Below are 26,573 nucleotides of genomic sequence, written 5' to 3' on the forward strand. Positions count from 1 at the left end.
ATCCTGTGTGCTAAGTCACTTCAGTCGTGTTCAACTCTTTTGCAATCCTATGGGCTGCAGCCTGCCAGGCTCCTCTGTCCGTGGCATTCTCTAGGCAAGAACACTGGATTGGGTTGCCATTTCCTTCTCCAGGGGATCTTCCCGACCCAGGGATCGAACCGGCATCTCTTAAAGTCTCCCGCATTGGCAGGTGGGAGCACAGATCACATTTACTTAAGGAGGAAAAAATGGGAAATAGAACAGAAGCCTCGACACTGAAGTTGACCTAATTCCTGTTTCTCCGTGCTGTTGGCCCACCTGTGGTCATTCCTGCTTGTCCTTACCGCACCCTCCACCCTCATTCTGTGGCCCTGCATTCATGGAAGCCTGGCCCCTAGTTCCAGAGCCAGGTTTCCATGAATAAGAAAGGGCGTGGCTGCTTTGGGAGCCCTGGGCCTCCCTGCAGGGCTGGTCCCTCCGCAGCCTCGTGACCCACGGGCCCTGGTACGGGGTGGCCATTCGCTGTGTGGAGCTCAGGTATGTGGGGGATGCAGTCTGCATGAGGTATGAGTAGAAAGGCAAGTAATTGGGGGCGACACACGCGTAACTTGAAAGTCAGTCTCGGCCACTATGTAGCTGTGTCGTTTTTGAACCTTATTTGCTAGTATGCATCATGGCATTAATGAGTTTGCCAGGCTGTTTGCACAGATTGAGACCTGGACTTGGACTCACATATCCAAGACCTGGACTTACATACGCAAGACCTCACTTGCCTATGTGAGTGACCTGGAACCCAGTGAGTTCCTGCTGGGTGAGGGTTGCCTCCCAGTCAGCTCACCTTCATTGTGCCCAGTTTATAAAAGACTGCATTTCAAAATTAAGGACAGTTGCAGCAAATGCATCATTTATGGCAGCTTGAGCTACAGAAGCTCAGATGGTAAAGAATCTGCCTGCAATGTAGGAGACCCAGGTTCGATCCCAGGGTTGGGAAGATCCCCTGGAGGAGGAAATGGCAGCCCACTCCAGCTGTCTTGCCTGGAGAATCCCATGGACAGAGGAGCCTGGCGGGCTACAGTCTGTGGGGTCACAAGAGTCGGATACGGCTGAGTGGCTCACGCTACTAGGACTCTTACGTGACCTTCCAGGTATAACTTACACCTCCAGGCACTGCTGTCTCTCAGTTTACTTAAAAAAAAAAAGATTTTTGCACCATATTCTCATTGAAAACTATGGTGCTTGGCCTCCTACTCTGAAATTATAGCCAGTGTTAAGGGTGATCATGCAGCCCACTGGTAACTGTAAAGAGTGATCCCCGAACGAGCAAGAATGTGCTTCACAAAAACTCTCTGCTTAAGGAGTTTGGAGTAAGTGTACCTGCCCGCAGTGTCTCTTGGTTGTTGGTCTCTGGAGTGGCCGGTGTCTGTCTGTGTGACTAGGTTTTAGATGCAGGAGCTCGTTTTGGATTTGACACGTAAAGATGGGGCTGCATTGCACGCGTAGACACTTCTGCCAGTGGGCACCGCAGCGGTGTGGCCGGGAAATGAGCGGGAACTGGGGAACCACAGATGCCAAGGCTCTGAGTTCTGGCTCTGCTATTTGCTGGCTGCTTTGTAAATGACACTGGGCAACGCACTTCTCCCAACCCAGCTGCTTTGTGGAGGCGCTTTGATCTAGTTTGTAGGGTGTTGTTTATGAGACAGTCTATGAGGCGTAGTTGTAGGAGCAGAAGAGATGAATAATAGTAACTAGTGCATTCATCCATATCAGCGTTACCAGCCAGAGGCAGCACGTGGAGGAGAAAAGGCTGGTCCTCCTTCTACCCAGTGACTTGGTGACTCACATACCTGTGTAACGCGAAGCAGGTCCCTAACCCTCAAACCGTAGCCACCTCTCGTGTCAGCAGGGCTCCCCACCATGTGGAGGGGCTTTGAAAACTAAAGCGCTTTCCAAACATGAGCTCTGTGGCCATCCTCTGGTCAATGTGTACTGTTCCTTGATGTTTCCTTTTTCATCTCGACCTTCACCAGTGGATGGATCGGGTTACAGGCTCTTGAAATGATTCTATCAGACGCTTATGATCTATGCTAACACATCCCAGAAATCCACGGTTGTGAAAATACTTGCCAGAACACCATAATAAATTTCACTCACTGTTTGTTTACTTCAAGTTTGTTTGTTAAGACAGAAATATTTATTTCTTTTACTTGGCAACAAAGAAACCCAGAAATTTAGTCTGTAGATGTATGTGCATGTGTTACTAGATCATTCTCACGGGTCTACACTGGACTATTTGAGGAATTTTGTGTCTTTTTCCCTTTTGCTTCCCATTGTGGGTCTCCATGCCTTTTATTCTCCAAATGCTGATTTGCTCCAGATAGCAACCCTATTGTGTTACATCTGGCAAATCTTACCCAGATTTAAGAACACGGCTCTGTCCCTTTAGAACTTGTAGCTTATTTTCATTGTCATTTTTCATTCTTGAGTAACTTTTAAGTCAGTTTGAAGGATAAACTCATTAGCAAAATACTTGGAATACTCCAATAGATGATATCTCGATGCCAGTTTTGTGTGAATCATTCACACATTTCACAAAGTTGTATCTCCCCTTATGCCAAAGCCACAGTAGAAAGATTTAAAAAAAAAATTATTGAGCTATTTTTTGTCATGCATATAATGCCATGATGCCTTAATATATTTCTATACATATATATTTATAATGTAATAATGACATACTATAATAGTACTGTAATAGTATGAAATGATATAACCAGTTGTTTCAGCATCATCTAAGTTTTACCAGCCACAAAGATACAAAGATCAAATCAAAATTGCTAAATACAGTCTTTCAATTACTGAAGCTTTTCATTTTGTTGCTAATAGCCCTAAATTTCCAAATATTGGACCTAATTTCTGGTTGAACCTAGGACAGCTGTGCATGTCGCAGTAAACTTTCCAGCCCCAATTCACTATTGTTTTAACAAGGCGCGGTAAGGTGATTTGCATGGTGGTTAAATGCATCAGTTTTAGGGTCAGACTTTCTGTGTCAGGGTCCCATGTCTGTTCACCAGTGTGGATATCTTTGTAAACTTATTTGACATATTTACTTAACTAGTCCAATTAATTGGATTTTAGGTTAGGTACTATGCTTCTGAGCTTCCCCAGTGGCTCAGTGGTAAAGAACCTGCCTGCCAATGTAGGAGACACAGGAGACAGTCCCTGGGTTGGAAAAATCCCAGTCCAGTATTCTTGTATTTTTTTTTTTTTTAATATTTATTTAGCTGCATCAAGTCTTAGTGATGGCACTCAGGCTTAATTGCCCTGCAGCATGTGGAATCTTACAGGAACAGAGATTGAAACTGCATTCCCCACATGGCAAGGATTCCCCACCACTGGGCCACCAGGGGAGTCCCACTCCAATATTCTTGCCTGGGAAATCCCATGGACAGAAGAGCCTGCAGGTTACAGTCCATGGGGCTGCCAAGAGTCAGGCATGACTGAGCAACTGCAACAATAACAACTATGCTCTTACAGAATGCATGCATGTTGTTATATTTATTAATGTATTTTTCAACTTTTACAAAGCTATTTCTTAATTTAAGAAAACCAATAGGTACCAAAAAAAAAAAAAAAAAAAAAAAGACACTTCTTAGATTTTAAGACAGTAAATGATGTGGAAATGTGTATTTCCAGAATTTTACACCCCTCACATCACCATTTAGGAAGATTTTAATTGACTGCAGATATTAACATATATGTTGAAAAATTCCCCAGTGGTTCATCGGGTTCTCATCACCAATCTAAACCAAGACGGTAGGCACCCCAGGCATAGATATTTTGAAGCCTACCCATTGCCCACAGACTGAAATGGTTCTACCTGGGTCTGCTGTTTAAGGACCTGTGAGGGCAAGACCACATGGACCCACTAAAAGTTAGTGGCTTTCTTGTTAGACTTCATCCGTTGAAGTCCTCTTAGTCTACATGTGACGAAACTAAGGCCCAGCAAATTTAGGTGACCTTAGTTACTGGCAGAATCACGTCTGGAGCTTGGGCAAGCTGACCTCCGAGACAGGGTCTCTCCTAAACCATTCCCTCACGAGGAGAGAGCTGAACACCCTGGTTCTTCCTGCTCCACTGGAGAAAGACATGGCATTTTAGAGCACAGAAATTCATCAAACATTGAAACATGGTCTGTTTTATTCACTCCATCTCTTCTTTAGGAATTATCTTGGAAAAAAAAATAGAAAAAGTTATTCCATTGACCAGTGATGACCAGTTATTGTTCCTTCTGTCAACAGGCAAGATGATGAATGAAGTTCTGGCAGCTTCCAGTGTCCCAGGCCTTGTAGACATAAGTGAGACGTGCTTCAAAGTTCCCATGTGCACCACATCGGATCTTGTTTAAGGAAGCGTTAAAAGGAACCCACCGTTACTATTGAAGGCTCTGTGCTCTCAGACATTGTTTCTGATTGAATCCAGAGGTTGCAAGCATGCCTCCCTGTATTACCTGTTGGAGCAGGTTTAATTTTATAAATTTTAAACACAAACTCTATGAGTTTCTAGTCCATAATTGTTCTTTTTGAGGATCCACTCAGATGAACAGTATTGCATCTGTAAGAGATATGCACTTCCACAGGACCAGAATTTTTTTTGGTTTTTTTTTTTTTTGAATATAAATGGCAACAAACTCCAGCTGTAGCATCATCCTGTACCAGTGATGAGAAGGACAGATTGCAAGGAAACTGTTCAGGGAGAAAATGTCATGTTGTGTTGGAACTACAGATTACTGGAACCATAGCTGTAGTAAACTAAGGCTTTTTTGCTTAAACACAACGTGCAGAAACTGTGGTTCTTGACTGGTGGCTTTCATCCATCGTTATGAGTCATCTCCTTGGACATGCAAATGTTGAACTCTTCAGTTTTTATTAAAAAGGAAAAGAGATGCAGTTTGAGAAAATCCAGGTTCAATGTAGTCTTCCAGGTATCTCACCCCAGCTTTCGTGTCCTGATCTTATGAACAGCAGGTATCTGGTGGTAGGGGAGAAGCCTAGGGAGAGAGGAGGGAAGGGAGTCATCCCATTGTATCATAAACATACTTTATAAGTACGTTTTTTAATCACTTCTTATTCAGGCAGAGATTATAAAAGTTTGTTGCAAGTATTCAGACCAGGTTCTGGGTTTTGGAAATTATCAGTGTTCACAATACCTGCAAGGGGTGGGGGTTGAAAAAAAAAACCCACAAACTCGAATATGAACACTCTTTACACTTAAAAGAATATTTTTATCATTCTTTTGTTTGTTTTGGCTCTGTCACAAATTAAAGTGCTTGGAATGCTGTATCTGTGGTCTCTTGACATTTAATCAATGAGAACCTAACACTTGCACAGTATGCTGTCACTTTGGACATTCATAATAAAAGTTGAAACGGATTTTGGTTGGTAGTCGTTTATTTTGCTTTGTAGCCTAGTGCATCTTTCGTGGTCCGTCTCTGCCTGTCATCCGAGCGCTTTGTGTGGCCGTATGCCTTGACATAGATACACATACGTAGTAAGGCCTTTCAGTCTTCATCAAATTACTGTTTTCTGTATTTTAACAATCACTCTCTCTTTGTTGAAAGGCTGGGATATTTTTGAATGCTAAGGGCTTTTAGATTATGCATTCTACAATACAGATTAAAGGTAATTCTTGAGGACTCTTAGCTTTCTGCAGTTTCTGATTATACCACATTTTCTATTAAATGCATTATAATATATTTTGATATTTTCTGTTAAATAAGTAGGTAATTGGAGAAGGCTGTAGGCAATCCAGTTATGGGCTTTTCAGTCACATCTTGTTGGTTTGGCTCTGCCCCATGTGTTGTGTGTTAGAGTATATTTTTATGTATTCCATAATATTATAGTAAATTAAGAAACTCCAGTGAAACCCAAACACGTGAGCCTGCGTAGAAGACTTAGACCTTGCTTGGCACTTTCACGGCATTTGATATGGAAATAAGAAGGAAAGGTCCCTTTCCTTTTTTTCTTTTGTAATTAAACCTGCAGTTGGCAAATATGCCATTCATCTGTCTCCCACCTACCATCATCCCCCCAAAAAGGAACAGCAAGGGTTGGGAGATAAACCTGGACGTTCTAGTGCATATTTGAGCGAATGACGTTGGAACTCTTCAATTAGGGGAAGGGAAACCTAACAGGAGGTTCTGGGTTCTTTTCAGTGGGTGGGTGGCAGGAGAAAGAGTAGAATAGTGAACCAGCTTAAAAATAGGATCATTCCTTTAGACTGAGTTTTGTACAGTGTTCTCGCTTAGCTGAAGGTGCATTTCTGTGATCAGGCATTCATCCAGGACCCAGGTGTTACAAGAGTCGTCTTTTCTAAAGTCCTAAGACACTATAATGAGGTCAGAGGTTGATGCTTTTGTTCCATGGATGAATTCCCTTTTCCGAAGCCTCTACTACCCTCTCTCTTCTGAGCATCTGGACCTGCATCTCTCTTTGTGAATCAGCGTGAATATTTACCAGTCCACACTGCATCTCTGCCTTCAGTCAGCAGCAAAGGGAAGCTTTCAAAAGTCACTATTCTCTAGGGACCTAAGACATTTTGAGCTGGTTTTAAAGACAGTATTAGGTGACTTTGACAAACCGAAGCCATTCTGCATTTACACGATTAGAAAGAATCCTTGATGTGGGTTGTTTAGTTCTATCAGTAGATGCTGGATTCTCACGTGAATTCTAATACTGAGATCTCGTTCAGATGAGACGGGTGGTCTTAAGCAATGTCTTTGTGGTTAATAAATTCTTCAGAAAGAGGAAAAAAAAAAAACCTAAACGTCTGTTTCAGAATGGTTCCCTGCATGGGAATTACACATAGATGATTACTTATTTTCAAAGCAATCTGTGTTTTAAATGATTGAAGAACACAAGTAGTTAAGAAAGCAGTTGAGTTTGATGCTTTAGAAGAAAGCCTCTTTCTGGTCATTTTTAGTGATTTTTCCTAAATCTGCTATTTCTGCATCCATTTGTTAAAATTGGGGAATATTCCACACTATTGTGGATGGCATCAAATCACATCATTTTTACAGCTGGAGTTTCCCTCGGGGGACCGCTTCACTATGACCAGGAAAGGAGCCTGGTGCAGTGTTTAGACTGGGCATATTTATTGTTTTATAGATTCTCACTGCACCTTCTAGTGTCTAGAAATGTTATGTTTACTTCTTTTATTTCTTCTGAGGTATACATCTCTTTCAAACATTTTTAAAAATACCATAGCAAATGAGTCTACCTGTGGGCTATCAGGAAATAAAATGAGGGACTTCCCTAAAGGTCCAATGATTAGGACTCCGAGCTTTCACTTCAAGGGCGCAGGTTCAATTCCTGGTTAGAGAACTAGACCCTCCAAACTGCACAGTGCAGTCAAAAAAAAAAAAAAAAAAAAAAAGAAGCTTATTTTCATGTTCTGGTGTTACTGAAAAAATAAATTATATATTTTTTAATCCAAACATATACAAATCAAATATAAACAGTTCAGGAAAGAAAATTGTAAACTAGAAAATATATATATATACACATTTAATTATCTAAACTGTTTATATACAGGCCCAAGTATAATAGTATATTTTCTAAAAAGATAATATGAATACAAATTTTTAAATCCACTGTACAATCTAGAAGTAAATGTGGCTGAGTCTAACAGCTTGTATGGCTGGGAAAGAAATTGATACGCCTTTTAGAATTTTGCCTGGATAATCATGGGTGGGAAGATTATTACTGAGTAGAAGCAATTGCCATTCCAAAGATTTTTTAAAAATTATATGAAGACTGAGCCAAATTCTTATTTTATATCATCTTAAAGGATCCTTCCTGAAGAGTTGCATTAATATTTAAAAGTCTCCCACAAAATATCAAGCAAATGAAAAGCCACAGCAAACAAGACAGTCAGTGGTGGGCACCTCCCTCCTTCCCACCACATCATTCCTGCCCTTCCATTACAGACAGGAAAAAGAAATAAGCTAAGAAGAAAGAGGAAGTCGTTTTCACCAGAAAATATCCATGTTACCCAGAGTTTGGCTGTGCCTGTGTAGACGTAAGCATGTGTACACACTTCACGGGCCTGGAGGCCAGGGCAGAGAGAACTGGATTCATCTAGACCACAGAGAAGTTAAATTTGCCAAGAGGAGGCCTGGCCGGGCAAGTTCAGGAGGCCCTGGGCAAGGAGACAAGCTAGGGTCCTGCCATGAGAGCTGGTGGGGAGATGTCTCCCCGGAAAGCGACTAGCAGCTCCAGAGGTGGAGGCCCCCACTTGTGTGCTTCGGCCAAACTGCAGCTGAAGCCGTACCTCCTTCACGCTGTCTGACTCCAACTAAGTTGGCTTTTTACGTTCATATGTGTGTGCCTGCTTAGTTGCTCAGTCATGCCCAACTCTTTTGCAACCCCATGAACGGTAGCCCACCACGTTCCTCTGTCCATGGGATTTCCCAGGCAAGAATACTGGAGCAGATTGCCATTTCCTTCTCCAGGGGATCTTCCTGACCCAGAGATCGAACCTTAAAAGAATATTTTTATTTGCCAACGTCTCCTGCGTTGGCAGGCAGATTCTTTACCACTGAGCCACCTGGGAAGCCCAGAATGTTATACATTTGTCTCCAAATACGAATACTCCTTTGGGATCCAATGCGTATTTATTCAGTGCTCACAGAACTGATTAGTGATCAGAGGTGAAGGGATGAATGAAAATGACGCTTCTGCCCATCACTCAGATCTGCCAGTTAGGAAGGCAGGCAGGTGTGCATTGTCTGTTAAACAGAAGCTGAATGAAAAAGAGGCCCACGTGGGTGGGTTTCAGCCAAGAGTTTCCCTAAAAATGACCACTTTTTTTGTTAGCTCAACTTTGCACTGAAGAAGAAAGAAAACAGTTCTTACAATTTATCTTTTGCTGTTTTCTAGCCAGTGATAAGCTTATTGTTTATTTTTGTTATTTTGAGAATCTTGGGTTTATATTTGCTTATAACAGTGAGCCATGCCTAGTCAGAAATATACTGTTTCTAAGGACTTACCTGATTTCTGTGGCCTGGCAGCAACGTTTGACGTTTTGGTTTGAGATTGAGATTTCACAAATAGGTTCTCCAGCTGGAGACTCCTCACAGCAGATCCTAAACACGATCATTCTTTTTTAAAATCCCTAAACTTTAGCAAAGAAAAGTGACACCATCCACAATGCAGTCATTAAATTTGACCCAAGAAGTGGCAGGTTTCAGCTGTCAGTAGACTACTCTCAGTGACTTTGGCTTTACAAAGCGACAGAACTGACTGTACAAAATGACCTTGAGAAAGTATACATAGAGCACGAGAAGCTGTTTCTGCATTCAAATTCGGAGTTTCTTGGGAGATCTGTCTTATTTCCAAAATATATGTATATTTAATGAAAGGAGGACAGACTATAATGAGAGGCTGGGTAGAATACGTGGATTCTTCGCCCACGTCTTCCCTGGAGGGGGTTTGATCGCCCTGGGCCATCTGAGCGGCACACAAACAACACGCCCGGCTTTCCCGGGTCCTTGTCACAGTCAACAGACACACGGAAGTAAGTTGACTCAGAGTTCTCAGTCCAGTGAGAGCATGCTTAAGAAGATGTTATTATTAAATACAAAAGAGGAAAACAAAACCAATAGCAAATCAGTGAATTGTGGATGCCATCCATCATTAGCTCACGTCTTTATCTGAGGCAGAAAAGTGAAAGTGTCACTCAGTCATCCCCGACTCTTTGCGACCCCAGGGACTGTAGCCCACCAGGCGCCATCTGCCGCCCTCTTCTCTGTTTACAGTCCGACTAAAATTCTTCAGGATGCTTAACTGGGCCATCAAAATGTTCAAACTGAGGTTCTGCAAGATGGTATCACAATAAGCTCTCATTTCCTAGCATAGTAGGGTATTGAGGCTTTTCCAATGAATCTCCTGTTTTTAAGGAATTTGAATGTATTTCTTAAATGTGCTGTGCTTAGTTGCTCAGTCATGCCCAACTCTTTGTGACCCCATACACTATAGCCTGCCAGGCTTCTCTGTCCTTGGGGATTCTCCATCCAAGAATACCGCAGTGGGTTGCCATGCCCTCCTCCAGGGGATCTTACTGACTCAGGGATGGAACTCAGGTCTCCTTCACACAAATGCCCTACTGGCTATAACCCTACTGTCTTTGCTGTTGCAAATGGCCAGCAGAGGGCTCACCTTACCAGTGATGCCAGCCACAGAGCCTGGTATACAGCTTCTAACATAAATAGAAAATAACAAAACAGTCACTCTCCTAAAAGCAAAAAGGAACCCCCCTTTAAAAGAAGAGTTTTACTTAGTGCATTTTTGTTCAGCCCTTACACATGGAGTCACTAAACACCAGCATCCCATTGGAGTTAGCTGTGCTTGCATTAAGAAAGCTTCTCCTCTTAGCGAATCTCTTCCTTTGCCTGCAGAGAAGATTGTGTGTTTCCTTATTTTGTGTCTCCTCAGCTACCTTCAGTTCAGTCTTCCCTTTGCTCCATCTTAGTCGTTGCTTGATTTTCATGTAGCTTATTTGGCACCTGTATTGGCAGCTGAAGGTGCCCCCAGGTGCTAACACGGCAGTTCCCAAATGTGTCTGCACTTTACAGTCACCTGGGGGGGCCTAAAAAAAATTAGCTGAGGCCCGCAGCCATTCCTGAGATCTGTTTTGTAGAGTGTGCCCTTGGCACTGGGAGTTTTAAAAAAGATCCCCAGGGGTTCCTACTGTGCAGACACGTTTGGGAACTGCTGGGCTACAGGGAAGGAAGGAAAGGATTGGTGAGCCGGAGCCTGAATCCGAGCCCTGACTCCTGTCTGTTGTGCGAGTTGGGGTAAGTTACCTAACCTCGCCCAGCCCTGACTTCCTCGTCTGCAGAGTGGAGATAATCATGCTGGTGATTTTCTCATCTGTGTAGTGAAAATATCATGTACGTTACACCATCAGTGACAACGCGCGTGATGTATTTGGCACAGGAAATAGTAGCTGGCGTCATCTCTCCCAAGGGTAAAATAACGTTTAGTCCACTTCAAAGACAGTGAAACGCCCTGTGGATGATTAAGTGAGGTTGGCTTAATGAAAGTGAGAATAGGTAGGGTGACAGGCTTGCTGCCCTCACGCTTGCCTTTTTTTTTTTTTTTTAACCCCCCACCCCCAATTGAATTGTTCATCTGTTTCTAGCTTGTTGGAAAGAATGATACAACCTTATACTCAGAGATAAGGCCATTGTGTTCGTCTGTTTTCCCAGGATGGGGTGAGTCTCCCTAGAGTTTTGTGACTAGGATCTGCCCGGCAGATCAATCCGAGAAAAACTGGGAAGTGAATGTTTTTGGAAAGGCCAGCTGGACTCCCTGGGTTGGGTGGGCACATTCACTGATTAGAGCTGGCCCCGACGTGGTGGGAAGTAAGGGGGTGGGTCTGTCATTATGTCCCCACACCGTGCCTGTCAGCTCATCAGTCCTCAGCGAGTTAGATTCTAACCCCTGATGGTAATTTTTAATCTAAGAACTCTCTTCCACTCCTTCAGTCTTAATTCACTTCTTTTTTGTTTTGCCTTCATCTCAAGAAAACAAAAATTAAAAAATTCTCTTCACTGAGAAGAAAAGAACAATCATGTGAATGTATGGCAAAAACCACTACAATATTGTAAAGTAATTAGCCTCCAATTAAAATAAATTAATTCATTTACCAAAAAAAAAAAGAGAAGAACCACAAACACAATGCCTATTGAGATGAACGTGGTTCCTTGCACGCAGACCCCAGGGGCCGGGATGGGGGCAGGGAGACAAAGTCTGTCTTATTTTGCCATGTGGCCCTAGGGAGGTGGTCTTTGTGGAGGGAAGGGGAGGTGAGTGGTGTGCATTCCCCCGAGATAAAAATCAGAGGAAGATCGAATGTCAGAGCCCAAAGGAGCCTGAACAATCATCTGAACCCCAGGGGTCCCTAACTGGGAGCAGTCTGAAAGTATACCGGCATCATAGGCAGATGGAAATGTGTCTTTGATGGGGGCCATGGCTTTTCAGCAGATTTGCAAAGAGCTTGGTAACCCTCCAGTGTGAACCAATTTTACTGATAGGGGGAATAGAAACAAAGAAAGCTGTTCAAAGCTCCCAGACCATCACAGTGGGCACAGAACGCAGGTGGCCACGCTTGCTTCTCCCCCAGCTCCGCTCCCAGGTTTCACAGCAGGTTTTAAGCATCATCAGTGGGGGGGCGGGGGGTTGTGCATGTGGCGGGGAGGGGGGGGTGTTTTAGCCACAGGTTCTGCTTGTTCCCCATTTAGTACAGCCCCAGCCAGCGCCAATGTGATACACAATGAGGTTCCCACTTTCCTGTAACCAGGGACATTGTGTCCCAAAGGCACTTAAGGAAGAAGTCAGGGCTGCTGGAGCTGCTGAAAACCCCTATCGTTTTTAACCTGCAGGAAAGATTCGGTCTGGCTCAGAGTTTTAGCAGGAATCAGGCCTAAAGGAATTGTCTTAGTCTGTCCGGCTCCTATGGATAAAATAATACCATCAACTAGGGGATTCTAAACAACAGAAATGTATTTCTAACCGTTCAGGAGGCTGGGGAGTCCAAGATCAAGGTGGTGGCAGGTCTGGTGTCTGATCAGGGTCATCTTCTCGCTTAGCCCTCGTGTGGGAAAAGGGAGAAGGCAGCTTTCTGGGGTTTCTTGTTCATTTTTAAGGGCTCCACACTCACAACCTCATCACCTCCCAAAGGGCCTCCATCACAATGCGGATTAGGTTTGTTTGTTTTTTAAAATGCCAATATCATTTTAATAGACATAAAGGTGAATTTATTTTTTTAATTATTTTTAATTGGAAGATGTGTGTTAGTCACTCAGTCATGTCCAACTCTTTGCAACCCCATGAACTGTAGTCCGTCTGGCTCTCCTGTCCATGGAAATTCCCAGGCAAGAATACTGGAGGAGGTTGCCATTCCCTTCTCCAGGGGATCTTTCTGACCCAGGGATCAAACCTGTGTCTTCTGCATTGCAGGCAGATTCTTTACTGCCTGAGCTACCAGGGAAGCCCCAGTTGGAAGATCATTGCTTTATAGTATTATGTTGGTTTCTGCCGTACATCAGTGTGGCACAACCATAGGTATACATATGTCTCCTCCCTCTTAAACCTCCGTCCTGCCTCCCACCCCTCCAGGTTGTCACAGAGCACCGGGTTTAACTCCCTGTGTCATACAGCAAATTCCCATCAGCTATTAATATATTAACATATAATTGATGTAATATAAAAATATATATAATATCGATTTTACATATGGCAATGTGTATGTTTCAATGCTACTCTCAATTCGTCCCACCCTCTCCTTCCCCCACTCATATATTAATGCATTTATATGATATCTAGAAAGATGACACTGATGAACCTATCTGCAGGGGGTTAGGTCTTTATGAATTTAGGGGGGGATCCAAACATGTGGTCAATCACAGTAGGCAAAGGCCTACAAGAAAAGGGTGTTTTGTGTTTCCTTTTTCTTTCTTTCGTGTAGTTTCACTTTCACGAGGGCTCCTTAGTCCCACAGGTTTGGCAGGATGGAGCCGTCTGACACCTCTCTGTGGGGTTCTGTTAGACCGGATACCAGCAGGACTACCCGGTTATAGTAAGACTGTGGTTAGAGAGAAAATGTGAGCACACAGTCAGTACTCCCTTCTTGTGGTCGGAGCTGCAGGTGGGAGGATTTCATGGGATCCAGAGAGTGCCTTGTGGGAAAGGCTTTGAGGGGACCCTGTGCCCTCCCAGGAGAGAGTACAGCCTAGTGGTCAGCAATGCAGTCTCCGAAGTCGATTTTGCGGAGGTTGTAAATCCCAGCTCCAGCATGCACTCGTGTTTAACTTCATCTTCCTGTGGGCCTTCGCCTGTCTGTCAAACAGGGACAACTGTGCCTAACTTAACAGGACTATTTTGAGGACGAAATGGGAAAATGATTGAAAGTGGATTCTGGGTCTGACAGATCCCATCTGTTTATTCTGTTGAATGTATTCTGCATTGTAAGATTATATTGTCACTTTCAAATTATCTTGAAAACGAATACTTCTAACTACACGAGGAAGGAATCAGGTCTGATCATTCAAGTTCCAAGTTGATGATGAAAATAGGAGACTCTTGAATGACTGCCTCCTATTTTACCTCTTATATCAGCTGCTGTGTCATATGATTGACCTCAAACTTCTTTTTCTTTCTTTTTAATATATTTATTTATTTGGCTACACTGGTTCTTAGATGCAGCATGTGGGATCTAGTTCCCCAATCAGGGATCAAACGCAAGGCCCCTGCATTGGGAGCATGGAGTCTTAGCCACTGGACCACCAGGGAAGTCCCTCAAACTTTTCCTGATTTGTTTTGTATTTTCTCAAGTCAGGAAAGAATATATGCTTGTTATAAATGATTCTAACCAGTGCAGGAGCTTATAGACTAGTCCATATTTTTCTAAAACAGCTACTCATACACTTTCTAGGTAGACTGGTCTGGCCCAGCCTTCCGTGTGGAAAAGCCTAGAATATATCCTTGATGTGCATCGTTTTTACATGTGCCTCCTGACCTAGCCGCATATCATGGTTTCCTTGTGACACATGTTTGAGGAGTTTTGCGCTCCAGGAAATAGTATATCGACAGGATTACTTCCTGCTTTAGAACGTGTCATAGCCGCTCCAGCTGTGTTGAGCACAGGAAGCGGACTTTGACGGGAAAGGAAGACCCGTGCCCCAGTCGGGACGTGGAAGGAAGGAGCGGGGAGATGCAGAAAGCTCTGGGGCGTGGAGAGTTCTCATGGAGGCAGAGAATTTTGTGTTAGGTCGCTGGAGACAGTAGGAGCTGACTGGGAATGTGGTGGTGGGGACCAAGGCCAGGCTGTCCCCAGAGAGGGCTGGGCTGCTCCTAGCACGACCTGAGCCTTGTGCAGATACAGAGGGAGCCCCATTGCCTTGAGGATACACAGCACAGTGAGAGGAACCAGAGCTGGATTTCAGTCCTTGCTCACCCTGGCACAGGTGCTCTTGTGCAGTGTGCAACGTGAGCAACTGTGCTCAGCAGCCCCAGGAGAGATGCGAGAGTTCAGTCATTTCCACCCCCGACCCCCCTAGTCAGGGAGAACAAGGGTAACCCTGAGGATCAGGATCCTGTTTGCTTAGGCCCAGGTTGTGGAAAGGATGTGGGAGGGTGGAGAAGGTGCTGGAAAGATGGAGAGGTTGTGGATCTTCCTGTCCAGAATCTGGAGAGCCTCCCCTTCAAGCTTCTCCAGGGCTCTATGGACATTCACAGCCTCTGTCCCCACCTTCCCAGCTGCCCTCGCACATTCTTTGTACGTCCAGGCCCTCCTCCCCTCCTTATTCGAAGTCCCCTCATTCCCTGAGCCCTGGGATCTTGATCTTGGCTGTGAACAGCCACAGAATGACCTTCCACAGGTAGGGGCGGGAGAGGCTTGTCTGGAGCCCAGCAGAGGGAACACCGGTCTCAGCTTCCTGATGCCCAGCCTTGTGTTGGGGGCCCTTTGGGATGTGATGAGTAAATGAAGACAATGAGCAGAGTTTGGGTCCCCGCCCCGCCCAGAGCAACATTCTCAGCCTCTGGTTCGGGGTACACCAGCTGACAGTTTCCCAGGCTGCCTCTGTCTTTGATGCCTGCCTCCTCTTCTGTGTCGTCTCCCCTCTGTCTCTTATGAGGACTCTCGTCTTTAGATTTAAAGTCCACCCAGATAATCCAGGATGATCCTATCTAGAAACCCTTAGCTTCCCTACAGCTGCAAAAACCCTTTTTGAAAATATGATCCCATTCAAGGGTTTCAGAGGTTAGGACGTGGATGTATCTTTTGGGAGTTACCATTCAACCCACAGCAACCATGATCCCAAGCCTGCCTTTGGTCCTGATGTATTTCTTGTATTTTCCTTAGGTCGGTCACTGCCTTGACCCCTGCACTAGGTAGAATATGAAGTATTCTAGAATATCGCTTGAACAGTGCTAGGACACATTGACTGTGGAATAGAATTCCGTAGAAGGGGAGGGTCTAAGCTCAGGCCCAAGAAGTTGGTTTAAGGAAAACCTTAAATTTCTTGTTTTCCATCCTGGTTCCTAATCCAGATGACCTCCGTCTCTTACCTGAGTTACTACAGTACCTTCCTAACAGGCTTCCTGCCTCCAGCTTTGCCTCCTTCAATTTCCCTCACTACCACCGTCAAAGTAGTGATCCTTCCAAAATGTAAGCCTGACTGTGCAAACACACACACATCACACACAGAGACAACCCGCATGCCCGTTCCCATTGCTCTTAAGAATAAAGCCCAGATCCCTGACCTGCCCTGCACTGGCCTCCTTCCATCCCCCGACCCCAACCCCGAGCTTAAGCTGCACTGATGTTCCCCAGCCTGCGAAGATGCTGTACCCCAGGTGCCACGTTGAGGCTTGGAGGCTCATATTTTTATTTTGAAGGCTCCCAGCTTGTATCCTATCAAACATTAAAATGCACCCACGTGCCACATTGAATATTTTGGGGTGCAAAAAATATTTTAAAGGTTTTCATATTTCAAGTAATTTTGGAAAGATTGGATTCTGAGTGACTCCTTTGAGTGCATCAAATTTCTCAGTCGTCTTCCTTGGGGAGTCTGATCAAGCGAGAGCATCTAAACCTGCACATTGTTTTCCAGATACAGTTGAAGATTTATGACTGCTAGGCCCTAAGGCAGTTGACAGAGTGCTTTGTTTCATTTGCATTTTATTAAACAGAAAAGTCAACTTTGCAGTTTTCCTCGCATATTTGGGGGGACAGTATATTTTTTCAGGCCTCACCCCTTTCTCTAACCCTGGCCTGGCCACCTTCTGCTCCATCTTCAGATCTCGCCTTAAATGTTAGTGCCCTGCAGGGAGCCTTCCTGACCCTCCTTCTGGGTCAGTTCCCCCGTCACATCGTCTCATAGCATGGAGTCACTTTCCTGCAGAGCACACCTCAGACTTTAATATCAGGACTATCTGTGTGACCTGCTCTTCAGAGTGTCTTTCTAGCGCCAGACAGACGGTGAGTGCCACAGGTCAAAGGTCATGGCTGGCCTGTCCCCATCCCACCCGCACCTACCTCAAATGGTGGTGACTCAAAAAAATTGTTAGCGTTCTTTTCCTTACGTGCCCAAACTGACTACACTCTGAGCATCCCTCTTGCCCTTTTGTTACATTAGAAGAGACTCTGACACTATTCATGACCCTCTGGAGCAACTTAAAATGATCCTGTGTGTGTGTGCTCAGTCGACTCTGTGACCCCATGGACTGTAGCCTGCCAGGGTCCTCTGTCCATGGGATTCTCCAGGCAAGAATACTGGAGTGGGTTGCCATGCCCTCCTCCAGGAGATCTTCCTGCATCTCTTAATGAGGGATCAAATCCACACTGGCAAGCAGGTTCTTCACCCCTAGTGCCACCTGGGAAGCCCCTAAGGGCACACAGCTTGAAAGTTCAAACCGGGGAGATGTGTGATCTAGAGATTTATTCAGTCTCAACTGTCTGAACATGGACACTTTCGCAGAGATAGTACATGTCCCTGGTCGTGGCAGATTCGTCACTGTCAGCCTGAACCCCAAGCTCGGGGCTGACTATCTTACAGAATTCTCGTTCATCCCCATCAGTCATCTCCTGTGAGCAATCCTGAGAGGCAGGGCGTGGAAGGGACGTGCCCTCTACATAGTGACTTGTGAGGCACGAGCTGTGTGCTGTCTGGGGAGGACTTAGCTCTGGACCTGGAGCACGGCGAGCCTGTAGACCTTTGCGGCTGTGGTGCCCTTGGGCAGTTTATACGGAGAGCGCGTGCATGTCGGTTTAGTCAGGGAGTGCCTGATACTCAGTCCCAAATGCACTGACATCACTTGGTACCTTGGCCTCTGTGTGGCCCAAATACATGCCAAGAGCCTTGGAAAGCCAGTAGAACTTCCCATTTGTAATCTGGAATCTAACCCTGTAAAACATGGTTCAATCATCAGCCAAACTGCTTATTTTAACTGTTTCTAGAGAAAAAGCCAGGCTCTGTAAGTGATGTTACGTAACCATGTCATCTCATTGAACGTTGAGAGTTTCACTGAGAGCATCTTCGTGGGGTCCTTCTGGGCCCAGCACGCTGGTCCTCCCCTTATAGAAACTGCTTCCACGTGTTCTCTGCTTCTCACTGGTCAAGTTCCTACGAAGAGCTCCACTTGCCGTGTAAGAGAATAAAATGCTGAAATAAGCAAATGATTGCTTGTATTTTAGTCAGGGTTTGTAAGTTTAGATGGTCAAATTTATATAGCCTAGTGATGGAAAGTTCTTTTTTATTTTTCAGTATTAAAAAGGCTCTGTATTATGGTGGGGTTATGTAAATAGTCTTTAAAACTATGGCCCTATTAATCTTACAAGTGTTAGTTACAGGTCAAGCAGTGGAAACTGTATAAATGTAAAAACAAACAAACAAAAATCTCCCCACATGTTCCCCTGGAGAGAGTGGTCTTGTTCTGGAGATGCTGGGAAGAGCAGCAGAGAGCTTCTGAAGGCAGGATGAGGTCAGTGATTGAATGTTGCTGTGCAGTCGCTCAGTTGCGTCCAACTCTTTGTGACCCCATGGACTGCAGCACGCCAGGCCTCCCTGTCCATCACCAACTCCCGGAGTTTACTCAAACTCATGTTCATTGAGTCGGTGATGCCATCCAACTATCTCATCCTCTGTGGTCCCCTTCTCCTCCCGCCTTCAATCTTTCTCAGCATCAGAGTCTTTTCCAATGAGTCAGTTCTTCCCATCAGATGGCCAAAGTATATGAGTTTCAGCACCAGTCCTTCCAGTGAATATTCAGTAATTGGACAGAGGAACAAGAAGCATTGTGCTACAGAGGAGAGTGATTATCCTGAAGGCAGAGGACAGGGTGGAGGGGAGTTAGGGACGAGCTGGGCTCTAAGCTGAGCTCTGGCTTGCAGGTAGGGGTGGAATGGGATTCTGAGGTAAGGAAACCCAACAGTAAAGGCAGTGAGTAGCTCTCAGGTGGAGGATGGAGTCTGTGCACGGATGTGTTTAATGGGAGCCAATGGTCTGAGCCTGGAGGGTTGGGAACGCTGTACCAGGCAACCCCACATCTGCTATCTTCGCCTGTAGGGCACATTTTGTTCATCTTAAGGTTTCAACAAATGTATTCACTTATTTAATAAGTCACATCTGATATGGACCAGGTGCTGTCTAGAACCAGAAATACAACAATGTCCAGAACAAAGTCCATGATTTCATAGCTCTTTTAATCTAGTAAAAAGAGATGGGCGACATTAATATAACATCTTGGGTTATTACACAGAGATGAATTGGGGTAAGGAGGGCAGAATAGAAAGTGGGGGGCATGGCCAACACTTAACGTGTAGTGGTCAAAAGGATATAGGAAGCACGCTATGGTTGACTAGCTGAAAAAAATTAATGAGAAAATGGGTTAAGTCAGATATTTGACACAATTGAGTCAGTTTCCATGGCTTATGGGTTTCTTTTTCCGTTGCCCCAAGAATATCTTAAATACATCACTGAGAGTTCAGCTTTGGAAGAAGGGGAATAGTTATGACCTAAGTGTATTTCTGGGAAGTCTGTTGCTGTCCTGAGTGTTTGTAAGTTGTAAGAGTTCTAGCTTTGGAGTCACCCGGACCCCCTGGAGGAGGAAATAGCAAGCCACTCCAGTATTCTTGCCTGGAGAATCCCATGGACAGAGGAGCCTGGAGGGCCACAGTCCATAGGGTCACAAAGAGTCGGACATGACTGAAGGGACGAATGCAGACATGGTCTCAATTCCGTCTCTGCCACTGACTAGCTCTGTGACCAGGGACATGTGATTTAACCTTCATGAGCCTGTTTCTCTAAAATGGAGATAAATCAGATCCATACATACAAAGCACTCAGCTATGATAAAAGCCATTTCCAATAAATGTTGGTCAGTAACCACGGCAGCAGCTGTCCAGTGAGGGTAGTGCCCAAAGCAGGGGTCGCCCTGGATGTGTTTGTGTCCAGAAGTTACTTATATCCCCGTGGTTGATCTATGGCCCCTTTCCTTGAGCAGCCGGGGGTCCTGATCAGGACAAAATATGAGCCTGACCTTTGCATTCCAACAATGCTCTTGACACACAGTCAAAGCTAAGTAGCCATTTGATGGAGAAGTGAATTATTGACGATAATTTAACCAAGCTGCTGCTGCTGCCGCTAAGTCACTTCAGTCATGTCCAACTCTGTGCGACCCTATGGACAGCAGCCCTCCAGGCTCCTCTGTCCACAGGATTCTCTAGGCAAGGATGCTGGAGTGGGTTGCCATTTCCTTCTCCAAGAAAAGACCACAATGGAGAAAGTTATCTAGTAGGGAAAAATGTCTTATCAAAATCTCAGTAAATGAATTTCTTTTTTATCAACTGTTTCCCTAAATTTTTCATCATTGCTTCCAAATGGTTTTTCATCATTGCTTTCAAATGATTTTTCATCATTGCTTTCAAATGAGTAGCATTTTTAAATGTTACTCTCCTTAATGTAATGAGAGTAACGTTAAAAAGAAATAAGAATTAAGGATAATCAGTTGTTTGCTGGGAAGGATTGAAAGGCGGGAGGAGAAGGGGATGACAGAAGATGAGATGGTTGGATGGCATCATCGACTCAATGGATGAGTTTGAGTAAGCTCTAGGAATTGGTGATGGACAGGGAGCCCTGGCGTGCTGCGGTCCATGGGGTCGCAGAGAGTTGGACATGACTGAGCAACTGAACTGAACTGAACTGAGCTCTGGATTTTAGTGGTAAAACATGCCCAGCATATTTGACCAAAATACACTGTGTAGCAGAAGAAAGAGGCAAAAGACACCCTGCCTCTGTCTAGTTCATGGCCTCGGTCCCCCACCTTTGCCGCTGGTCTGGTTGGGAATCTTTGAGGCAGAAGCATCAACCTCAGAGTTTTTAAACAACCACTAAGAGTTTTTAAACTTCCATGTAAAGGGCCCTTTCCTTTGAGATCCTTAGATGAGGGTGGCGTGGGAGCTCCACCTGTCTTATGATGATGACTTTTAAAGCCTCTGGGCCCAACTCTGGCATTGGGCATCAGGGGACAGATGCTGCCTAGGGTTACCCGGACCCCTGGCCTGAAAGCAAGGCAGGGAGGGGGACCTGATGGCACAGACAGGCCAGGCCTTGAGAGTGCCTCCTGTGGGCAGTCGAGGGAGCCAGACCGACCATTTCCTGCCTTGTGGGGATGGCTTAGGATCAGGCCAGCCAAGAGGAGTCGCGATCTTTTCACGCAAGTCAGGTCACTCTCAGCCATGTGTTACCAGGGCTGTGACAAGACTCTGACATGCGGTGGGGGAAACAGTGCCTGCTTGTGAACCAGCCACCAGAATGCTTAGATGAAATGTCAGATGAAGGCAGCTCTTTTTCTTCCTCTCACCACGCCTGCAGCGTGTTTCCCTTTTTCAGCACAACTGTTAGGAAGCGAGTGCACACGAAGTATGCATTTGAGGTGTCAGCAGCTCCTCTTTGTCAGAAAAGCCACGATCATTCCTCTCCTTGGACTGAACAAAGCCTGTGGGTAGGTAGGATGGAGGGAAAACACGGGTATCTGTAATCGAAAGTGGTCATCTCTCAGTCGTATCCAACTCTTTGAGACCCTATGGACTTGCCCTGTAGCTCGCCAGGCTCCTCTGTCCATGGGATTCTCCAGGCAAGAATACCAGAGTGGGTTGCCATTCCCTTTGCCTAGGGGGTCTTTCTGAGCCAGGGATTGAACCTGGGTCTCCTGCATTGCAGGCAGATTCTTTATAGTCTGAGCCATCTTAAGGGGAGATTGAAAACCTTGCTTTTAGTCAACATCAAAAAAAAAATTTTTTTTTAACTTTTTTTAGATTTCACGTTTTCATCTACTCATCCCAGTACATAGAGAAATGTTTAGGAAGTAGGAAGTGGGCGGACCGAGGGGGATGGATGTAAGCAGCCCTCACTCAGAATCTTGGAGCGATCAGGGCCGGTCGTGTGAGCCGCAGCCAGGCTGGGTGGTGTTTTCTTTTCACAGTCACTGGACTGTCATGCATTGGCCTCCTGTCAACTTTGATTTAGGAAGTTCCACCATCTTTAGAGAATCAGTATGTTACATTCCAGTAACAGAATGTAAATAAAGACGCATAGCAATTCAGTGTTAGTATTTTATGAAGTCAAAGCGCTGGAGAGGTCACCAAAGCAAAATCCACCCTCCCCCATCCTTGTCCATATCATCCCCAGTGTTCCAGGGACACTGAGAAAGGCACACTCACGAGGACCTTGACTCAGCGAGACCCTTCAGAAGACTTCACTAAAAATCCAGATGACCTCTACTAGCTTATGAAATGTTCACCCGGAATGAAATTCTGTAGGATAAATGCCAGGTGATTGGTCACATTGAAACCATTCCCTTCCCTCTGCGGCCCCCCCGCCCCCCACCGAAGGAAAGGACGGGCAAGTGGCCGGCCAGAGGGGACTGTGGGACCCCTTGGAGTGGCTGACCCTGATAGAGATCAGCTTCCTGCAATCATAGGCTCAGGATGGAGGTCCCCAGGGTCGGGGTCTTCCAGTGAAAGAATGCATCCACCTCCGGTACCACCCCTCACACATACCTGGCTAGTGACACACACAAGGAACAGCTCTTGTTTGTGGAGTAACTTCTGTGTGCCAGGCTCCACCCCAAGCCCTTTAGATACATTTTCTCCCTTAATTCTCACAGCTTATCTAGCAAATATTCTCTCTGTGTGCAACAGCATTTAGAAAGATAAGGTAACTCACCCGTGTCTGCCTCCCTACCTATCTACCTGCTCCCCCCACCCACCAGGATCACCCAGACAGACCGAAAAAAATAAGTGGTGTCATTTCCCTGCTCAAAGCTCCAGTAGACCAGGAGCCAGGTGGAGGGGAGCAGGGCTTTCATGCACTCGGGCGAGTTCCCAGCCAGGATTAACCTACTTCCTCTCCTGAGATTCTTCAGCCATATATTTCAGCAACCTGGTAAAGAAAATGAAGAATGTGCTATTGGTTTAAAAAAAAAAAAGTTCAAGCCCCATGAATCATAGGAAGCTCTTTATCATTCTGGGGCCTCCTGTTTCAGGATTGCTGGTAACTCGTCTCTTGAAGCTGCCTTGAGCAGACAGAAACGTAGCCCAGGAATTCCACCTCCAGCTTTAGACACAGCAGTTCTTGAGGGAAGTGCTCAGGGAGGTGGGAACAGGAAGCAAAGGTCTTCAGTGGGACGTCTGATCTCCTTCCTCTGGCAGGAAGGCTACCGGGGGAATGTTTCGCTAACACCAAGCGAGCTGAAAAGTAGAGTTAAATGAGTTACTGGGGGAAGCAGGGAAGGGGCAGGACAAAATTCAAGTACCCAACAGGTTGATTATTCAGCCTTTGTGTGTGTGTGCGTGTGTGTTAGTTGCTCAGTCGTGTCCGACTCTTTGTGATCCCATGCAGTGTAGCCCGCCAGGGTCCTCTGTCCATGGAATTCTCCAGGCAAGAACACTGGAGTGGATTGTCATTTCCTCTTCCAGCGGATTTTCTGGATCCAGGAATCGATCCCTGGTCTCCTGTATTGGCAGGTAGATTCTTTACCTTCTGAACCATCAGGGAACTCCATTCAACCTTTAACAAATACTTACCAAGGCCCTGGGATAGTTGTGAAGAAACAAGCACGCTTCTCACGTAGGACGTAGGTTCTGATGCGCGAGCTGTGTGCATGGTCTGCATGTTCTAAGACAGAAAGCCACAAACAAGTGGCTAAGATCATTCAGTTGTAACAAGTGCAATGTTGAAAGTCAGAGTCTGAGGGAGAGAGTTTAGGGGGCAGGGTGAGAGGGAATATAAAGTACTGACAATCACTTCAGCTGCCCTTCGAGGAAAAGATGGAAGAGGGCCCAGCGTGTTGGCTGGGAGACCAGCCCCAAGGCTCTCCCTGAGGTCAGGGAGACTGCAGGAGGATGAGAAAAGGAGAAATGAGAGAAGTGGGGGGTTCTGTATTTTTAGAGACAGCCTCAGTAGTACTTCTTAGTGGGCTGGGGATGAAAGTGTGTGGTGGGGGAAGGGGAGCAAAAGGTATCTGTCTGCATAGACGTGGTTTCCCATTTTTCTAGATGGGAAAAGTAGCCATCTAAGCAAAGGGGCCCTGGGGTGGCTGTATGGGGTCTTGGAGAGCCAGGGGGATGCGAAGCTGGGGAGCACTGAGGGGGCCACTGGTCAGGGGTGATGTGCGTGAAAAGCAGGGGTGGGAGTTGGTGGGAGGGTTATTCAACTGCGGTAAGTTAGATAAGGCCTTCAGCATAGCGCTGGGAGCATCGTGATGACTTGGGAGCTGTTATTTCACTAGGAACAGGCCGGGTCCCTTGTAGAAGCCAGGAGAGGATAGGGGCGAGGCGGCAGGCTCATGTGTACCAAGGGTTGGTATTAGGGCTCAGCAGTGCCTGTCTTCTTAACCAGAAATTGAGGGTAATTCTATTTACTTGTTTCACAGGAGCTGAGCTGCAATCATGGAAAACTAATGTTTTAAAAAAACAGAACTTGAGGTTTCCTGAGGGATGCTTTTAAACTCAGTCTGTTTTAACACACACTTATGTGTTGGCTCAGATGGTAAAGGGTCTGCCTGCAATGTGGGAGACCTGGGTTCAGTCCCTGGGTCGGGAAGATCTCCTGGAGGAGGAAATGGCAACCCACTCCAGTATTCTTGCCTGGAAAAATCCCATGGCCGGAGGAGCCTGGCGGGCTACAGTCCCTGGGGTCGCAAAGAGTCAGACATGACTGAGCGCCTTCACTTTCATGTGTCCACACACACTCTCTCACCCCTTCTCATGAGACCACACACACCTCCACGAGGTTCACTAACCATCCTAATGAAAATGGCTCAAAGCGGCCGTGACCTCGCAGAAACAAAGGCCAGAGCCGCCAGCTTTAAGGTGTGTGTCCCTGATTTTAAAAGCTGCCCGCTTATCACCTTGCTTTCTCAGTTTTCCCTCGAGGACAAATCAAGACCTGAAAAGATGTCACAGTGGGGAAATTGGGAAATGCGATGCGTGGCTTCTGTTATCACTTTGGGGGAACTTCCCAGACCTTCCTGGGTCCCAGGAGGCAGGTGGGAAAGTGCACAGCCTGCCCCCAGTCCCAGCCCATCCTTCACTGGGCAGGAAGCCCAGTCTGCCCCTAGGCCCTGATCCCCAAGACCCCTGGAACTGGGTGGGGTAGAGGAGTTGGTGCCTGCTATGTAGGGAGGGATACCAGGGGAGTCCAGGTGCCCCATGTGGGTGCTGCCGGAAGGTTCTGAGCATCTTCCTTGTATACCTGGTCCCCAAGTGGCAACTGGGAGGCACTTTGCAAGGCCAGCCGGGCAGCTTAAAAAGAGGTTTCACAAAACCCAAATGGCAATGCGGGCCTTTTCCAGATGTTCTTAGGATAGGACGCCATGTTCTTTCCCATCCAGTTAATGGCAAAGGGGAAAAAGTAAATCCACATCCCCCGGGGGCCAAGGACACAGCAGTGATCGTCACAGGCATTGAAACAGCTTGTTTTATCACAGAACTCCTGGGTGACCATAAAAACGTGCTGACTCTGTACCGCATTCTGACTGTAGGTTTGATTAATTACACAAATCATGGTTTGTACTGGGTCAAACCACCTGACTCTCCAACTGCCCCTCCCCTTGGTCTTGAAATAAAATCAAGGCTCTACTTGAGTGTTCTATTGCTTCTCCTAGGGAGAAGGCAATGGCACCCCACTCCAGTACTCTTGCCTGGAAAATCCCATGGACGGAGGAGCCTGGTAGGCTGCAGTCCATGAGGTCGCTAGAGTCAGACACGACTGAGTGACTTCACTTTCACTTTTCACTTTCATACATTGGAGGAGGAAATGGCAACCCATTCCAGTATTCTTGCCTGGAGAATCCCATGGACGGTAGAGCCTGGTGGGCTGCCGTCTTTGGGGTCGTACAGAGTCGGACACGACTGAAGCAACTTAGCAGTAGCAGCAGCAGGGCTCAGGGTGCCCTGACTGCCCCTGTTTGCACTGTTGAGCTGTGGCCCCAAGCCCCCCAGTGGGGGGTCTGTCCTGTGGGGACAAGGAGGCCGGGCTGCTTACAGAGTTATGTCTGTACTGTCCCCTGGACCTCCCTGACTCCTAACTCAGGAATCTTGTTTTCTCCCTCAGGCTTTCTCCAGCAATGACCTTTCCCCTACACACTCTTTACTCTGTTGGAAATGGAGATCCTTACCTCCAGGTCTCCTTTTCCTTCTCGTTTTCTTGAGACTGTTCAGATCTTATGGACTTTCTTGCCAGCTTCCCAGCTTTGTTTACTTTTGGAATCTATATGGGCAGAGGGGGAGACCAAAAACAGGAAAATAAACAAAAAAAAGTAGGAGACTGATAAGTAAATTCCCAAGAGTATTTCATTGGCAGCTACATTAGCAGAAGAGTATGCATGACCGCTGTTCTGATGCCAGGTTGGGAGGTGGAGGGAGTTAGAGGAGCTTCAGAGGTTGCAGATAGAGTCTGTTCCTTCTCCATCTCCAGCATCATGTCAGGAAGTTCATTGCAGCTTCAGGAGGAGATACAGCACAATGCCCTT

At 46.0% G+C, this 26,573-nt stretch overlaps 4 long non-coding RNA genes across 5 annotated transcripts in view; 2 read left to right on the forward strand and 2 right to left on the reverse strand.

Annotated features, from left to right (window-relative positions):
• The window catches only part of LOC129620185 (uncharacterized), a 42,489-nt gene extending 37,084 nt beyond the window's left edge, over nt 1–5,405 (forward strand). The window contains exon 2 of the long non-coding RNA XR_008698423.1: nt 4,275–5,405. This is a non-coding gene — a long non-coding RNA (uncharacterized LOC129620185). The remainder of the gene's footprint in view (nt 1–4,274) is intronic.
• On the reverse strand, nt 4,890–10,472 carry LOC129620183 (uncharacterized). 2 transcript variants are annotated; one of them, XR_008698420.1, is made up of 3 exons: nt 10,335–10,472; nt 9,023–9,118; nt 4,890–5,023 (listed from the first exon to the last, which is right to left on the reverse strand). It is a non-coding gene; the product is annotated as an uncharacterized LOC129620183 (long non-coding RNA). The 2 variants fall into 2 exon arrangements; XR_008698421.1 differs by lacking the exon at nt 10,335–10,472 and adding an exon at nt 10,191–10,228.
• Nucleotides 10,473–10,629: 157 nt separating this feature from the next.
• Nucleotides 10,630–26,573, forward strand: part of LOC129620181 (uncharacterized) — a 38,551-nt gene continuing 22,607 nt past the window's right edge. Inside the window, exon 1 of the long non-coding RNA XR_008698414.1 lies at nt 10,630–10,828. This is a non-coding gene — a long non-coding RNA (uncharacterized LOC129620181). The remainder of the gene's footprint in view (nt 10,829–26,573) is intronic.
• On the reverse strand, nt 23,054–26,296 carry LOC129620187 (uncharacterized). The gene is made up of 3 exons (XR_008698425.1): nt 26,220–26,296; nt 23,626–23,716; nt 23,054–23,289 (listed from the first exon to the last, which is right to left on the reverse strand). It is a non-coding gene; the product is annotated as an uncharacterized LOC129620187 (long non-coding RNA).

The sequence above is a fragment of the Bubalus kerabau genome, chromosome 9 (genome assembly GCF_029407905.1).
Source record: "Bubalus kerabau isolate K-KA32 ecotype Philippines breed swamp buffalo chromosome 9, PCC_UOA_SB_1v2, whole genome shotgun sequence".
Taxonomy (NCBI): domain Eukaryota; kingdom Metazoa; phylum Chordata; class Mammalia; order Artiodactyla; family Bovidae; genus Bubalus; species Bubalus kerabau.